Genomic DNA, 18,333 nt, shown 5'->3' with positions numbered 1-18,333 from the left:
CCAGAGTGCAGGTATTGTAGGCTTGTGCCACCATACCTAGCTACATTTGACTTCTGCTGAGAAAAAAAATGGAGATAAAGAGGTTTGGGTTAATTTTAAGGAATTTTCAGTGATTTTTTAAAATGGAAAAAGTTTTATGACTGTTCTGTAGACTTGGATAAGGCTAGGCCCATGTGTACACAGAAACAGAAGTGACAAAGGGTCATGGAGGAAGGAGACCCAGCTTGGGCTAAGGGCTGTGTTCTGAAGTGGTGAGAAAGGCCAGTTCAGATGAGCTGGAACTGCGAGCACTCAGCCTGACCTAGGAGGTCTGTGCACGGAGCAGACCCATTTACCCCAAGTCTGGTGTGAACCTGTACACAAAGGTTGCATTCCACAGTGGCTTGGGTTGTTGTGTCACCTCCATAGGACAGGCTGGGACTCCAGAGCCCCAGGTTGCCATGAGCACCTTCTCCATTGTCTTATGGCTCAGCTGAGCATCACCAACCAGCAAGAACTGACATCACACTTGAAAGGATAGATGGTTGTAGAGAGACAAACATTGCTCCGAAACTGAAAAGAGGAAAACAATGTATTAGCAAGAGTGATTGATTGATTGATTGATTGATTGATTGATGCAGGGATGCCTCTTGCATCCTAGGCAAGAGATCTATGGAGCTCCATCCCCAGCTCCTGGCAAACATCTTTAAAGAAGGATCATCAGAAGGAGCAGGAGGTTCTCGAGAGTGGAGTTGGGACTGTGGGACTTTTCATTCTTCAGCACAAAGAATAAGTAAGCCAACAAGTTAAACTGATCCTTCCAAAAGGCTTGCATTCAGTCAGAAAAGTTACAAAATTATGAAAGCCATTGCTCCTTCAGTGACTGTCTCGCTTTCTCATTGCCAGACGTGGTTCCTGACACCCACACTTTGAAGAGCATAACATTCAGTTTGGCTCACACTTGGTAGAGATTTCAGTCCATAGGTGGCTGGCCCCAGGCAGACGGCCTGGCAGAGGAGCCTGGCAGAGGAGAAGTAGCTCATTGCATGGCAGTGGGAAGCAGAGAGATCAAGAGGGGAGGAGGGCCACCGACCCTCCAGGCCACGCCCCCAGTGACTCCTCCAATTGGTCTGTACCTCTCAACACCACATTTAGCTGTAAACTCATCAGTGGAATAATCCACAGATTCCTAACACATCCTTCATCACCTCCCCAAAAGCCCCACCCGTGAGCCCAGGATATTTCGGGTGGGAGTGTGGAGGTCATCTACATATTGACCGTAAGGGAGAGTTTAGCCATGTGTAAACATCTCAGTGGTGAGCTTCAGGCATACTGTGATACGTGTGATGAGAAACACATCCCACTGATTTTGGATCACTTTCTTTCTTTGCTTATTTATAAGTACCTGTTGCAGAGTAGACACGTGGGGAAACAAAAGGTCATGTCTGAAAACAATGTCAATGCAGTGGTCTCCTTGCTTTATGTTTTGGTCATTTTCCTATGGAATCTTAGGCAGGAATCTACTGTCTGAAACTATGACAGCTGGGGCAGTTTTGCTAAAACAGAAGAAGGGAGCTCAACCTCCACGCTCTCAGCGCCCTGCGCCTCCTGCCACTCTTCCCAGTATCGCTAATGAATACTTTGCCACTCAATATCACTAGCATACAGCCTATTGGTGTGGCACTCAGGGGGTAATATGTTAGAATAACTCAATTTTAACTCTAAAGCTAATACATTTTTGTGCATAATGACATAGAGATTTATATCTTTTGACTGAAAAAGAAAATACGCACAGAAGTTATCCTCTTCCTTCTTGTTGTAAGTAGAGGCAGGCACCATCAATTAGAAGCTGTTATCTTACTGTAACCCAGATGTACTGATTTCCTAGGGTTACTGTAGCACAAACTTAGTTGCTTAAATAGCAGAAATGTCTTGTCAGAAATGTATTACAGGTGAGAAGCATGAAGTCAAGATGTCACTTGAGCTGATTCCTTCCAAAGGCTGGGAGGGAGAGTCAGTTCTAAGCCCCTGTCCCACGCTCCAGAGGTTGCTGGTGAGGCTGGTGTCCTTCACTTATAGGGAGCAACCCACCTTCTGCCTTCGTCTTTGTGAGATTCTCCCTCCCTGCACGTCTGGCTCATGTTCATGGTTCCTTTTCTTATATGGACACGGCAGGGTCCTTGACCACATCCATAGGTTTAGCAACATCTTCAGGGGAGAGAGCGGTCACCCCACAAGAGCAAGCACTGTGTTGTTTGCAGCTCTCTACTTGATTATGACATGTGTGATGTCCTATCCCAAAGCAGGGGTGAAGGGTGGCACATGTGGTGCGACCTGTGTGCCAGGAGCTGTGGGAACAGTATGCTCAGGGTCCCTCAAGTAGAGATATACCCCATGGTGCTAACCTGGGAAGCTGCCCTGAAAGAAATACCTTGACAGAGCCATATCACTGAGAAAAACCAGTTTAATGTGAATGATTCAGGAAAGGCAAACAAAAGACTCTGCTGGCCACAGAGACTGCCACCAAGTCTTGTGGTCCATGTGCACCCGCAATTAGGGCTCTGCAGGAAAGTTGTTCTTTGTTTTAAAGTTCCTATCACTTAAGTGGAAAATATAATGATGTCAGGGGCTTTCTACTACGGAAGCTTTTCCTTTGCAAACCTATGGCTCCTTCCACCAGCACCTGACCCTTCCCTGGCTAACTCCCCTACCATGATCTGAGAGTCAGGTGTAACTCCGACATTGGAGATGCAGCACTGAGGGAGCCGAAATCCTCAGGGAAGGTTCAATGTCCAGCGTGTTGGTCCTACCCCCAGGGTGCCCTGAGATAGTGAATGAGACTGGGCCTAGTGGCGCACGCCTGTAATCCCAGCACTTGGGAGGCTGAAAACAGGAGGATCACTATGAGTCTGGTCTGTATAGTGAGACCCTGTAGATCCTGTACTAAACACATTTTAAAAAAAAATCCTCAGAGAAGGAACAGACAGAACGGCTGCTTAAGATAAAGTCGTCGACTTTTGCAAATCCCTGCAGAACATGAAGAAATGACCATGTCACAAGTCTCCATGCTAGTGGCTCCCGGGTGACAGAGGAGAAATCAGTTGTGTGCTAGCTTTGATGTATATAGACAGAAATGCCTAGGCATCTGGAATCCAAAAGCCCTGACTTCAGATCCAGCCTCTTCACCGAACACTCAGTTCACTGGGGCAAGAGCGTCACCACCTTTGTGCTTCTATCCATCCGTCTTTTGGGAAATGAGCACGGTCCTGCCTCCCTCACTGCAGCGATGACGAGGCTTTGGATCCCTCAGGGCCCTCCCAGGAGCCTGCTGGGCCAGAGCTGCTCAGGGCGACTTTGCATGCCTGACTGGGGGAAAGGGTGTCATCACTGAGAAGTGATGGCTGGCAGGAAGTAGTACACATTGGGATGCACAGGGTGTGGTCTTCGCTTGCTCTAGGGTTCCAAAGAGAGAGGGAGGCCCTGGGCCACTGATCAGTGGTGGCCTCCCAGGGTGTGTGGAGAGCCAGCCTGTAGAGCATGGCGGTGCCCATGGATTTCCAACATTCAGTGAATTAGGATGCTCCCTGGCACTTACCTGGAGGAAAAAGACACTGATTATGAAGTAGCTACAGAAAGAGCCTTAGAAGATGAGAATTTAAAATCCTTACCCTCCCCAAGAAATGCCACATGAAATTTTGATAATTTGTCTGAAATAAAGGAAAAAGAACCAAGGTAAGCGTAGAGTCTTAAAAAATCTACATTTTAACTAAGCTAAACTATGAGGGCCTGGGAATTAAACCTTGATTTCAAAGTCATCTCTTTTCATTTTTGCTAGCCATAGTTTTATGTAGATTGCTATCTCAAAGAGCAGCACAGATATTCCTCATTGAGCAACCTTCCTGTTTAGTGGCTGTTTGGCTATACAACCTACCTGCTTTGTTGGTAGAGTACTATACAACTTGTGTATCAAGCCTTAGTGTCTTTGTACAGTACATCCTTTTTATAAAATACTGTAATTTTTGCTGATTGTACTGTATAGTCCAGTACTATAGTTTTATGTTCTGTTAAGCATTAAGTACTGCATGTAAGTTATGCAAATAAAAGCAAAATCATCAAACTGCAGTTTCCCTTGACCATTTCTTTGATCTGTGATGTACATGTGTTGCTGTACTGTGCATGCTTTATACAATTGTAACGTGCAGACTTTATACAATTCTTCAATAAACAACTCAGCGAATGCAGTCACAGGGACATAACTGGGTCATTAAAGCAGGTCCTTCTGTACAAATTTGTATTTCAAAATCTATGGACCTTAACTCCCTACAGAATATGATGAAAAAACATTTTAAAAATTAAAATATATTTTAAAAATAGGCATAAAGAATTATATAATTCTTATGTTTACACATAAGTCCAGAAATCTAACCATATACAACCTTGTATCAGGACAGTTCCGCAACATTTCTTTTCCTGTCTCCTGCCTTCATTCACCAGCCCCTTCTTTTTGAGCAATCATCTACCCAAGAGACAGCACGGCAGCAACTGGCATGTCATGACAACCATATCAATACTTGATGAAAAATACCTGTTCCATATTATGCCTAAGATGTTTGATATTCAGACAGATAGTGAGGTTAAGCTTAACAGCCTAAATTGTATGGTAATAACAATAAGCTTGTCTTCTGGATGGTTAACAACCTAAGTTTGCAGACCAAAATTAGAGAAAAAGGAGGGCGACAAGGAAAGCCAACATTTTGGCCCTAGCCTTCCAAGGTCACTTAAGACTCAGGACATATGAGAACTTGTACTGTAATGTCATGTAACTCAGTAGTTTCCCAAATTTTCTGATCAAGGAGATTATGGGGCCAAAGAGGAAAGTGATTGATGATGTAGCGTGTGCCTAAGGAGAGTCACATGGAGAGAAAACATTCTCTCAGGCTTTCACAGAGAGCACATTGGTCAAGCAATGGCCGTGACTCATCCACATGGCTGACACTGACAAAGGATCTACAATCTGAGGTTCAGGATTAATCCTGAGGGGCTTTGACTGATCTTATCAAATCCAAAAGCTTTTGTTGCATAGGTCTTGCTTTATCTTGGTCTTAACCATCCAGCAGAAAAGTATTAAAATGAAATATAAGAAGTAGTAGGGGACTCTTGTCAACAATTTCTGACACTGCCATTCAAGTGGAAGACCCAATACTATTAGGGACTACTGGACTATTTTGGAATATTTTTCTGAGTTAACACACCTATAATATTCAAATGACGGAACTAAACAAAAAAGGGGATACAGATTAATGTCCATTTTGTATCTGTGTATTCAAAATGTTTAGGATAGATATATACTTACATTCTCTTAATGAATAGAGGGATTTGTTCTAATAGTGTTTGTAAATAGGATATCATGTCTGCATCTTGTACAGCAAATAACCACTAGGAAGAGAGTACACAATGTATTAATTATTGAAACTGTCCTACCAATTTGATTTGAAACTGTCTCATTGCTATTTGTTTCTCAATAAAATTATGGAAAAAAAATCTATGGACCACATAATGTATAAATTGTTAGATAACCATTTAAAGTGACTGAAAACCAGGTTGGATTCATGGTCCCATTGTTTTACTATGAAGTGTCAGCTTCTCTCTGACCCCGGGATATAACACTTAAGCTACACCATAAACTCCAGCTCCTTGAAGGAAAGGAGTCGTTCAACACCTTTGTAAATCTTAAGAGTATGGGAGTGCTGTGGTCCAGTTTAGAGCATTTCTGTTCCTAAAGGTAAAATATAAAGAATGATCAGCATAGGTGTTTTCAATATAATTTGCATGGGGAGTCCCTGCTTTCCATCTGTGCTCCCTGCATGCCTTGGAGCTTTTTGTAGACACACAAACATAAATTAACAGTTTCTTTAAACAAGCAGCTAATGAGCCCCGCGTACACTCACACAAGCTACGCACACCTCCACTCTTTTTGCCCTAGTGGTAACAGCAGCGATAACTTTCACAAAGACAATGATGGAATGCAGACAAGGGGTTTCTCTTTGTTATGAACACCTCAGGAATTTCTGCTAAAACTCCTGCTTAGGTCCAATTACCAGTGTGGTCACAAAGAGTGAGAAGCAGATCTGAACTTCAGGGGCTCACGACCCTTTGTGGAGAGCTTCACTTCTGCTCTTTCTAAGGAGAGCGAACTATATCGATGCTCTTTCTGTCACCGTGTGGTCCTTAGGAGACTCTGGCTGTGCATTTGAAGATCACTGATGTAAGCATTCTCTTTGAATAAAAGGCACCCCTATAAATGACTGACCCTGGGTCATGGAATGACTAAGTCACAGTGATTAAACCCACAGCAACTTAAGAATTTTGTTACAATGGGAAATTGGGCTTCTTCCCCCAGACTTACTCAGCGATACAAGCTGCTCACTTTACCACATGGCTAAGCTTGCTTTCTAAAAAAATCTGTTTTGTTATCGGCACCTAAGAGACAAGAAAAGTGTACAGAGATGACTTAAAACAACACTTGGCTCATCCGAAACGCAGCTGGAGTCAGTCACAAGGAAATTCCACATTATGACGGCAGAGTGTCTGGCACACCTACGCTAGTGCAGGTCCTGGGCTTTCCATGCTTGGGCTCTCTTACCAGGGACTTGACAGCTGAGTTGCAGTTGCCACTGCTCACGGCAGCACAGGAAAAGCGAGCCCAGCCCTGGATGCTACCGCGGGACTTCCTGCCCCGGCCCTTCTCCCTCGCCCCTGTTCTATTGCATTTCTGCATAGGGAGTGTGCAATAAGCCCTGACTGCTGCCACTTTCCTTCTTAACATTTCCAGTCTCCCAACATTAGCGCAGACAGAATCAGAGTCCTTTACTCTTCAGTCTGCAGTGCCCCTGGTGCCAGACCAGCTGCAAAGGGTGACATGGCTGAGGAGCCTGCTAATCTCCATGGCCCTTGGGTCTTTTCCTGTAAAAGACACAGCAAGCAAACATGCCAAATGCTATATATAAAAAGCTGGGTTGTCACTGCATGCGGAAGCCCTTGTGGCGCACTGTCTGGCACCGCAGCTCCCGAGATCACGGGCCACTTGGACAGACACCAGTGGCAAGAACAGCTGCCAGCCTGAATCACAGTTCCATTCTTACCATCCTGCGGGAGAAGGGCTGATCGAGCTTTGAACCCTTCTGCCCAAATGGGTGCAGACAGGGTTTAAGATGGGCCAATCCAAGCCATGACGCCGTAATTACTGTGGAACTGTACAGACAGACAGGCAAGTGCAGGAATAGGAAGGAGTCACTTTGGAGATGACCACGGACTGGCTTTCTTTCCACATACCGTGACAAAAGCATCTTCTTGGCCATAAGTATTTTCCTTAACTAGGTGAGCAAAACAGAAAACCTTTACTTAATATGTTAAGGCCAATCTTCAAATGTGTCATTTTAAAAAGATGATCGTTTCTAAGAAATTAGGCAATTTTCTTTTTCCAAAATATGAAAAAGAAATTCTGTAATTCTCAATATCAGATAGCTGCCTAGTAATGGACTTACACCAGGGGATGTAACAAATCTTATCTCAAATAAAACAACAACAACAAGGCAAAGAATTCAGATTTGCTCACCCAATAAACACCATCATTCTCAATTCAAACAGTCACTTGTAATAAAATTTGGGGATTTTCTTTTCTTTTTTTACTGAGGTGGTATCCATTGTATTTAAAAAGTCTGTTTCTTTATTCTTGCCTTCCTTTGGATATTAACAAATTAACAAAGAGACACTTCAAGGGATTTTAAAGTTATGTCTTTTAAAAATCATAAATTGAATATGTTTGGGGATCATAAGCCTTAAAGGGCTAATATCAACTTTATAAAATGTTTAAATAATTCTTATGAAAAATATTTTTAACAAAGAAGTTTTAATTGTTCAGGATAATTTTTAAAATTAATTTTGTTCTGTCTTGGACAATTATATGGATATACTCAGAATTCTTGACTAACTAGACAAGAACATTAAATTTTACCCTTATGATAGCTACTTGAAACTTTTATTATTTATGATTATCATAATATTATTGTGTCACCAGGGAGATGGCTCAGTAGAATAAGTGCTTGTCTGGCAAGCACAAGGGCCTGAGTTCAATCCCCAGTTCCGAAAAGATAAATAAATAAAAATATTATTGTGTCGTAGTGGAACGCGATATAATAGCACTGAATAAACAACCTCATAACACCAATTCTGCTTTGAGAGGAAGCAGCTTAATTTTATTTATAGAGTTTAAGAATTGTTACATTATTATTTTTTTTCTACTCTCCGGGGGTGCTTATTTATACAAAATAGAATTTCTAAAGAGTCTTAAGCAAACTACTGCTATATAAATATTACATATTTATCTATATAATATATATTGCATCTGTGTATAATATAAATATTATAAATATTATAAATATAAATATTATACACAGATGCAATATATAAATCTGCTTTGCGTACATATGTAACTGTGTTTAGAGAAATAGTAAAGTACAGTGCAACATAAGCGGCACATGGAGAGCCACGATGAACTGGCATTGCAAGCACTCAAACGGCTTACGCGTTCGTTCTCCCCAGTGGGCGTGCCGTGATGTCTTCAGGCCGTCCGAGCTCGGCTCTGCCCCAGCGCACGCAGTAGGTCCCCCCGCGGGTCTGCCACGGGAGAGCCCGGATCTCATTTCTTTTTATTACTTGTGAAAAGCTGGTCACCTGCGCAGCCACCACTCCAGGTCTTACACAGTTTGGCCCAGCAGCATTTGAAACCCCATAACCTCAATTTTTAGACGGTGTGTTTTTCAGACCTAGCTGGGCTGTGACATTATTTCCTCTGCCTTCCGAGTTAAGAAAATTACTTTTAGCAGGTGGTAGTCGAGGCAGGATTATTACATAATTGGAAGAAGCATGTTCCATTTCTCAGGCAGCATTCTCGGGGTGCTCCTGGATGTTTTCCTTCTCCTCCCCCCATTTACACAAGGGCCCTGCGCTCCTTTTGGATGAAGACAGGACTTCTCAGCACCCATTCCGCCTCGAGTTTAATGAAGTTGTTAAAGTCGCAAGACTGACAGGTTAATTATCCTTTATAAAAGGGGGACAAATTGAACCGTGTCTTTCCATCATTTTTTGATCTACCAGGAAGCGCGGGAGGCGCCCAGGTGCGGCTCTGGTGAACGGCGCAGCTAATCCACTCTGCGGTTCTCGCCTGACCCTGCTCTCCCCACCGGGGCCGCCCGATATTGCGGTTGGCTTTTGTTTCACATTCAACAGATTCCACTTTATTATAAATTCAGAAGGATTTTTTTCTCCCTCTCTCCATATGTCGGCTGACAGGTCCTCTGAAATAACCGATGGCTAAATTTAAACTCTGATGAAAATTAACCCAAGTGTTAAATGTAAACAGGAGCCGCTTGGAAGAGAAAAGAGTTATCATGGTAGATGCCACGCAGTGGAAATGTGTGTAAATTAATGGATTCTCGCTGGTGACAGCCGTCAGGCAGTTTGACGGCTCTTGCTAACGCTTTAGCCCCACTGAAGCTGGCCAGAGGGCAGAATGGACAACTCCTGCCTCTCAACAAGACCGCGGGAAGCTTGACAGTACTGCTAACTAGATCATCGAAAGTTCATGGTCAAATAAGAGATTTTTTTCTGCAAAGCTTTGCACTAAACAGAGTTTGCAGACAGGAGAGCGTGAGTGAGATATCAAATTACGAGGGCAGCAAGATGATCAGAGGAGAGAGCAGGAAGCCTGTGAGAAATGATTTAGAACACAGACTGATCTTAAAGTTCATGTTGAGGAACTGGTTTTGTTAGCAATGATAACACTTTCTACTTGAGAGAGTAACGCTTTGCTCAGGAGAGGCTATTTCAGAAGATGCATTTTGTACTTCTCCAATTTTCAGATTAAAATATGTCATTTTAGTGAAGCTCTTTGAGAGGAAATGGAAATCAATCAGCTATAGCCCTGTTGCCTATTGTGATGTATATTTGACATTCCTAAGAATCCGGGGAAAAGTACAGCCACCCACCCGTTGTCCCTGTGAAGAAGGCAAGAATTTGCTTCTCTATAAATTTAACATTTAGTAATGTATTACTGTGGTTTAACATTCATAGATATAATAGGACATCGAATCATGAAATAGAAACATTGTTCTCAGCCGGAGCTCTGCGCCTCACCACTGTCATGGCTTCTAGCAAGCAGGGCTCTGTTTATCCCTTTGTAAAGGCAATGACAGTAACAAGATCCAGGGCGATTCTGCAGGTGAAAGTGAGCTGAAAGAAACCTGTAGCGACCCAAGGTGAATGTCTGCTCCCCAAAGGACGTCCCCCGCCAAGGACGGCAGAGAGCGTGTGAAACCCGGCGCCCCAAGTTGTGCCAGTGCTGGCCTCCACTGCAGATCCGCTGCATGGCGTTGGTCACTGCCAGTGCAGGGTGCCTTCTTCCCTCCGAAGTCGGTGGGAGTGCCGAGTGTGACAGTGCTGTGGAAAGGCCCCGCCCTGCCTATCTGCGAGCTTGGGGTTTGTCACCTTCCTTTCTCTACTTGCTACCTCCTCCTGCATCCAACCAAGGCCACCCCGGAAGCACGCCTTGCTCACCACCTTCATGTACTAGATTCCTCAGCAGAGCCCAGCAGCCTGGGAACAAAGAGTTTGGAAGTTTGAGGCTTCAAAGGGTCAGCACATCCAAACACTGTGACATGTGCCAAGTACCGCTTCAGTCCCCAGAGCTGGGGTTAACCAGACACAGCTTCCTAACGCCAGCAACTCAGGGTCTTCTGGTATACAGGCCCGGCTCCTGGGTTCCACGGTGTCCTGGCAGTGGGGAGGTGGGTGGGTCGGTGTCCACGTGGCAGCCTGGATCTTTGGGGGAGGTGGCAGCGCCCCTGCTCCTCTCACCTGTTCCTTTGTTGTGTCGTCTCCCTGTGGCTTCTGCCGAAGTATTAAAGTGCAGAACATATCACGTATTAGGCAGGCAACAGACACCACCCAGCTATTATTTGATTAAATCCTGGACAAACTTGTGAATATCTTTTTGCTTCTTTGGGAAGTGAGGTATTTTTAAAACACAAGGAGGCCAAGTCAAGATGTTAGTGCAGTAAAACTTCTGGACATTTTATACAGAAGGAAAGTTAAGACTTGACAGTACTACACTATTCAAAAATAGTGCTGCACACGGCCATACCTGTGGGTGTGGTCCTCCTTGGCAAGATGTAGTCGGTAGACCTGGATGCTGAGGTGGCCCTCTGCTCACTCCTGCTCATGGTGGGACAGGACGGAGGTCCCCAGTTCACATGAGATGGCGTGCTGCCCCCAGGAGGGACATGTTTCCAGAGTGTGTGGAGCTTGGCACCGGTGCCACTAGGGTTCACCCCAGGCACCTGCCAGCTTGCGCATTCCTGACCACGTGGTCATCAGCTGAATCAGTTCTGTGACCTGTGGTGCCCACTTCGCTGGAGATGCTGAGTGAAGAAGGGTTTCCTTGGGTGAAATGTGTGTTTTCTCAGCTCAAATGGAATGAACAAAATTAAAAGTTGATTAACGGGGGAAGCCCCACCAGGGGCGCTTTGGTGGCCTGGGGATCACCTGTGAGGGTGCTAGGCGAGGTGCCTGGTGCAGGGAGAATGCGCTGCAGCCCTGAGCAGTCTGGAGGCCGGCAGAGCGGGGCAGAGAGCCCAGGCACAGCTGGGTCGTGCAGGGCCATGGAGGCTGGGCCCGTGCAACCTCCAGCGGGAGCAAGCCAGGTTGTGAGGCTGCCCAGCATAAGGGGACAGCAGTCAAGTTTTCTTTCTCTTTCAATCTTCCTTCCTTCCTTCCTTCCTTCCTTCCTTCCTTCCTTCCTTCCTTCCTTTCTTAAATTTAAATAAAAAAAAAAACAATGGTGCAAAATTTCAAAACAAGGTAGTAGAAGAGTACTAATGGCTGGCCAAATAGATCAGCAGATTAAAGTGCCTGCAGGCAGGAACAGGGGCTGGAGGTTCGATCCCCAGGCCTGCCATGCTGGCCCCACCCCCTGGGCACACTGAGATGGCAATTGAGACTGGGCGTGGTGGTGAACGCCTGTAATCCCAGCTCTTGGGAGGCTGTAAACAGGCAGATCACTGTGAGTCTGATCTAGTAGTGAGACCCTGAACACCCTGGAGACTCTTCCCTAAAACACACACACACACACACACACACCCCACAAATAAAGAGTAATGATGGTTAATACATTGGATATTGTCATCTTCAAAGTAGTTGCTCATTTGACAAGACACAGGCATAGCATAGTGATCCGACAATATAGACACAATCCTCCCTTTTTGATGAACTAATAGCGATTAGTAGTATAACTATCTGAAGAGTAGTTATCTTAAACAAATATGTAAATATATATTTCCTTTTCCTTTCTCCTCCCCCCCACCAGTTGCTTCCCATTTCACAATATCTACTGTATATTTTCGAAGCCAGAGGAAGGAAGTTCAAGGGAAGAAATCTTCAACACTCTCATAACATTCTTGTATCCTTTCCCTATGTTGTCTTGCTTCTTAAAAAGAAAACTTTTTGTTTTAGTCTTGAACTTCCCCTTGTTGCTGCAGTGGAGATTCCCGCTCTGTCGTCATGGGCAGCGTCCACACCCCAGGCACCGCCGACTCTGTGAGCTCTGCAGGGCGCTGTGCACAGCACTGGGCATGGACTCCAGACCCCTCCTGTGCCCTGGGTGCACACAGCTCCCCTTGTGGTCCACCCCCCTCCATGAGGCCTGGCGTGCTGCCCAGCTCCCAGCCCCCCAGGAGCCTCAGCTTGAGTCTCAGCTCCAAACGCTCCCCAAGCCTTTGGTGGCTGCTGAACACAACGCTGGACCCTGCTGTGGTGCTCACCTCCTCTGTGTCCTTCTGGGGATCTTGGGTCTGTGAGGCCCTTTCTGCTTCCCTTCCTGCACTTGGACATGGCACATCCATCTGCTCACATGCATGACATCCGGGCCATGGGCCTGCAGCACAGGCACATCGTTTCTGAACCTCACACCATCACCCCTCCCTGAAGAGCACCCCAGTGGTGCACTACAATGATCCTTATACAAAGCCAAGGCTGAGCAGTGGAAAATGAGGCAGCCGCTGCAAGATGTATTAGTGTTGCATTCACCACGTGGAGAGAATTCCACGCCTACATATCACTTCCACATTCCTGGTTTAAAATGGCATGAATATAATCTATTTTTGTAACAAAACACTTTACAAAGGCCACATATACTGGGCATGGTGGTGCACACCTGCGATCCTAGCCCTTGAGAGGCTGAGGCAGGAGGATTACTACAAGTTCAAGGCCAGCTTGGGCTATAGGTAACCTGGGAGGACTGCCCCCATGGGGCTGTCAGTGCCCCTGGCTGCATTAATCATTCCAGAAGCTCCTGTCCATGACCCGAGGGCAGCCAGGCCCCTGTGGCAGGCAGGAGAACAGAGCTGACCCTCCCACTCAGGGGCCCTGGGTTCAACACAGCCTGCCCGGCTGTGCGCTCTGGGGTGAGCTGTGAGGAAAACAGCTCAGCTTGCACCAGGACTCCTAGCGCTGTGCTCGCCAGGTCTCTGGCAGCCTCTGCACCCCCAGCCCTGTAGGTGCCTCCAGATGCACCTCCCTGCACCCCAAGGTGGCTGCACCTTCTCTTCTGTGCTTTTCCCCTGTGCCCAGCCTTGTCCTCTCAGCCTTAGACTTCACATCCGGTGAAGTACGCATCTCAACTCATCTTTGATTTTTTTTTAACTCTTTTATTTATTTATTTGGTATAAGGTTTCACTACGCAGCTCAGATTCATAGTGATCCTCCTGTCTCAGCCTCCCCAGTGCTGGGATTACAGCGTGTGCCCCCACGCCCAGTTTCGGGCCTGCACCACGCATCCCCCCCCCACCGGGTTCCCTGGCAGGAACAGCATGTGGTATCGGGGATTGAACCCAGGTCCTTGCTCTTGCCAGGCAGGTGCTTACACTGCTGAGCTATCTCCCCAGCCCACTGTCCTTGACTGTTGATGCTGCCCGAGGGCCTCGCTGTCCTCTGCGCTTACTGCTGAATGAAGCAGCGCATGGCCCTGGGTGGACTCTGCTGCGGTCGCCGTTCATCCACGAGGTCCACGGAGAGCTGGTCCCGTGTAGGGTGTGCACAGGTGCACTACCAGCGGCGGAGCTGGAGCCAGAACCTGTGAGCAGTGGGCCGGGAGCAGACGCGAGCACTCTCAGAACTATAGCAGCGCGTGGAGGCGGAGCCTCATCTCCGGTCTGAATTCAGTTTACAGCCCGCACAGCGAGCACGAAGTCTTGCATACAGCAGTCGGGAGGAATGCCGCTCCTGCAGGGCCCTGTCGGTGTGACTCGGGAAAGGCAGTAGTGGGTGGCATCCCTTCGCACCCCACGCCCTCACCTGAGAATGTGCCCTGGTCAGATCCCTTCCTGACACAGAAAGAGCCCGGAACCCCAGCAGCCGCGGGCGACAACCCCTTCGCTTGGCGCCTGGCCCGCGGTGTGGGCCTGAGGGCCCCTGAGCCTCAGTGCGTGCACCCCCTGCAGGACGCGTGGTGACGCTGGACAGCTGTCGAGGGTGGGGACTTGCTCCTGTTCAATCTGAGCTCGCGCTGGCTGTCTTTTCTGTGGAGTGGGGGTGTCCCACCTTGTGTGTGTGTGTGTGTTAAGCCCATCCTGGGACCCTGACAGCTCCGCCTGAGAGGTAGGACGGGGCACTGCTGTCCACCACGTGGGGGTGCAACCCTGGAGGAGGTCACAGGTGCCATCACCTGGCAGTGACCTTTGATGAGTCACTTACTCTTTTTTAACCTCAGTTTCTTCATCTGATAAGTAGAAAACATCAAACAGACCTCACCTACGGTATTATTTTAGTAATAATAAGAGCAAACACTGTGCCGTGTTTCCTGCGTCCTTGTCCCCATTTAATCACATGGCCGCTGACACTGGCCAGCAGGCGAAGCAGAGCTCTGTGTGTACATTGCCAGGGGCTCTTCCAGTCCATTCTTGCTGCCGCTGGACTCCATGCCAGGCAGCAGGAAAACGCCTGGCACAGCCAGTGCCTCCCACCTCCTCCCTGAAGGGATCCCAGGAGCTCAGTGCTCTCGGCTCCAGAGCCTCTGCCCTGGGCGGACCGAGGTAGAAGCCCAGCTGTGCAGCCATTGCTGGGTCTTGCAGCTGCAGCAATTTTCTAGCTGTGTGGGGACATCCCAGTTTCTCTAGGAGGGGAGAGGGGTGGGGCCCCATGAGCTGCGTCACAGGATCTGCAGACTACCGGGAACGATGACAACAACGTGTCTCCTTCCTCTCAGGGCTGGAGTTAGGAAGTGGGAGTTAGGGGTGTCAGCAGGGCCCCATTTACACAGGAGGGAAGCTCCCAGCTATCAGGAATTAGGGTTTTACTATAGGCTTTGAAGCTACAGAATTCTTCCCACAATTCTTCCCACTTCAAGGCATTCATTCACTCTTGTCATTTATCAGACAAGGAGGCCAGGAGCCGGCCCTGCCCCTGCACCACCTGCTGCTTCCAGCTCCATGTGGCCACAGCCTCTGACAGAGAGGACAGGCCCCCCTTCCCACCGTGGCCTGAAGACGGGAGTTGGCTTCGCCTCGTGCCAGTCCCCACACGCTTCCCGGGCAGCAGCAAGAGAGAAAGCGTAGCAATAACTAAACTTCATAACCCACCCAGGGAGCCAGCGGGGGGGAAGTGAAGAACTAAACAGCCCAGCTGCCAAGCCCGAGCTGGGCGTCCTCACAGGCACCTCAGGGCTCCAGTGTGCGAGAAGTGAATTAAATGAGCAGGGAACCTGCTAGCGAGTCGTTAGCACAGTGCTGCAATTCATGGTGACATTTACTTTAAAAATCACGTGGAAATGGTTCACAAATTCCATTACTGCGTTTCAGAACTTTGCTGCAGCTGCCTATCCCTGGAAAGAAGCACAAAACCACCAAGCTGCTCTCAGAAGGGGGCCTGGAGAGAGCCAGAGCCGCGACAGTGCAGAGGGAGGAGGAGGACAATCCTGCCCTGCTGCTGCCTCTGCCAAAACAGAGTGGGACAGCCGGTGCTGCAAAGAGGGGGAAACACTTTAAGGTAAAAAGTTAAACAAAGTAAGACAACTAACTCTGAAAGCTCTGGTTTTTTCCTCTGTGCCCTCATGAGGCTTAGGGTCAAAGCATCCTTTGTGCTTCTGTTTCTCCTTCTGCCTGAATAATATCAAGGCTTTGATGTTTAGAAGAGACACTTTGGGAACACTGTGGATACCTCCAACGACATGAGCTAGCATTCTTGCTTTCCTCTGTATGCGATCCAAGTGACTGAAGAGATGGGGTGCCGCCTGAATTATTCTTACAAAACACAGCACAGAGCTGCAGCCCAACAGCCAGCTGGCTTCTCAGCACCCAGAGCACGTCCAGTGACTGCAAGGTCAGCCCAGGCTTACCACCATTGGACCACGTGGCCTGGGAGTCCCGGGGACCAGGGGTGCGGAACCTGGGGAGACTTTCACGCTTAGCAGATGGGGGGATGGGTCATTCCCAGAGATTAGGTTCAGACTATCTCAATAAGAGGTCAGAGACTGTCAGACCCCTTGGTGCAGTGTGGAAGGGGGAAAAGCCAGCGGAAAACCCAGCCGGGGAGTGGGGAGAGTCAGGAGAAACCTTGATTCTGATGTCCATGTTTTGCCCAGTTCCTTTCCTGTAGAGGAGTCTATTCCATGGTCATATTGTGAGTACAAAACAAGATAATCAAAGAAAATTATTATGAGCCGGAGAAGGCCTGGTGCAGTTGGAGGGATGATTGCGCCTGCCAGGGCTCCTGAGGCTTCAGTAATCAGCAGATGATTTGGCTCCTGTGATTCAATCTGTACGCCGCCCCCTCTCCTGCTTTTTCTGAGCAAGGCTGTCCCTGCAGTTTCAGCAGCAGGCAGTGTCCCCAGAATGTATGTGGCATCCACCCTGGCAAGGGTGAGCCCACAGTGTCACCGCCCCTTCCCAGGAGGACAGAGGACCTGAGCCCTCGTGTGGTACCTGCACCACACACCGTCAGGAGACGGGATGCCTTGACTGACCACACATACCTCCCTGGCGGGACATGTTGAGTGCACCTGTGTCCCAGGCCCCCTCTGCTGAGTGCTCCTCCTCCATCTTCCCTTGTCTGTACAAGTACACAGCATCTGTGAAGTTTTTGTTTTGTTTCTTCCCCTTTCACTTTGGGCCCAAGTTTTGGTTGCGATCTCGGCAGAGCACCAAATGGACAAGGAGCAGGCAATTGCCCTCAACTAGACAGACAGAGAGCCTGTTGGGACCTGGCAGGGCGTGCCACATGTCCCACCTTGTACCCCAGTCCAGCATGGCCTCGGGCATGGGGCAGAGCTTGTGTGCCAGACGAACAGGAAGTGAAGTGTGAAACAGCATCCTCACAGGTACAAGACCAAGGCTGGGGGGAGACCCCATGGACAGCACGTGGACGGAGACCACAGACATTGTGACCACACCCCTCAGAGTGGCCTCCTCTCCTGGCCTTTCAGTGAATTCCAGAGCAAGGCATGGTGCTGGGTGAAATATGGCTTACACCGCCCCACCAAGGTAGGACCCGAAAGCCAAATTCAGATCAGGAATAGAAAGAGCCCTGTCCTGCTGAGCTCCTGGGGGCTTGCCCACCACAGCTTCTCCACCTCTCCTTCCCCTCTCCTTGATGATTTCTCTTTCTATGGAGAAATGAAGATGGTGAGCCTCAGAACCAGGCACCAAAAGTCGGCCTGGCCCTGCGGGTGTGAGCAGAGGCGCTGCTGATCACCGCTGGTGGATGCTGCCATGAGACAGAGCCTCAGGGCCTTGCTACCCTCAGAGGGGTGGCCCCGGGGCAGCGCGTGCCACACCACGCCACGCTATGCCACATCTGACCGCCACGCTCCGCCTGCCCGCAGCCTGTCCCATGTACTGGGCTTGGCCACCTCACCCCCCTCCTCGCCATCTGTTCCCGCTGCTTGTGGCCTCCACTGCCCGCCCAGGGCCTGTCTGAGCAGGAGGAGAGAGGTGGGCCCCAGCCCTCCATCATGTGCAGCCTGGAGGGGCGCACCAGCTGTCTGGCTTCATTTGCATCTCTCTCTCCCAAATAATGAAATTAGCCATGAGTTTCCTGAGGTGCTGCGGGATGCAGGTTTGGGCTGGATGTGTCAGTGTGTGATGGAGAGGCAAGGGGAAGGTCAGAGGGCGCTTGGATAGCCGGCCTGCAGTGCTGAGGCAGAAGGGAAATGCACAAAGCGCCCCTGTAGCCGCGCCTTAGAGGAAAGGCAGAGGAGGATTTGCAAAGGCAATGTCCCTCCCTTGGCGGCAGGGTGCAAACATTTTA

At 48.4% G+C, this 18,333-nt stretch overlaps 1 pseudogene; it reads right to left on the bottom strand.

Annotated features, from left to right (window-relative positions):
* LOC101570086 overlaps positions 1-17,126 on the bottom strand; it is a 48,364-nt pseudogene extending 31,238 nt beyond the window's left edge.
* Between the last annotated feature and the right edge of the window lie 1,207 nt (positions 17,127-18,333).

This window comes from Octodon degus, unplaced genomic scaffold (assembly GCF_000260255.1).
Source record: "Octodon degus isolate 3935 unplaced genomic scaffold, OctDeg1.0 scaffold00017, whole genome shotgun sequence".
NCBI lineage: Eukaryota > Metazoa > Chordata > Mammalia > Rodentia > Octodontidae > Octodon > Octodon degus.
Note: the sequence above shows the minus strand (reverse complement) of the source record. Positions and strands in the feature narration are given on the sequence as shown.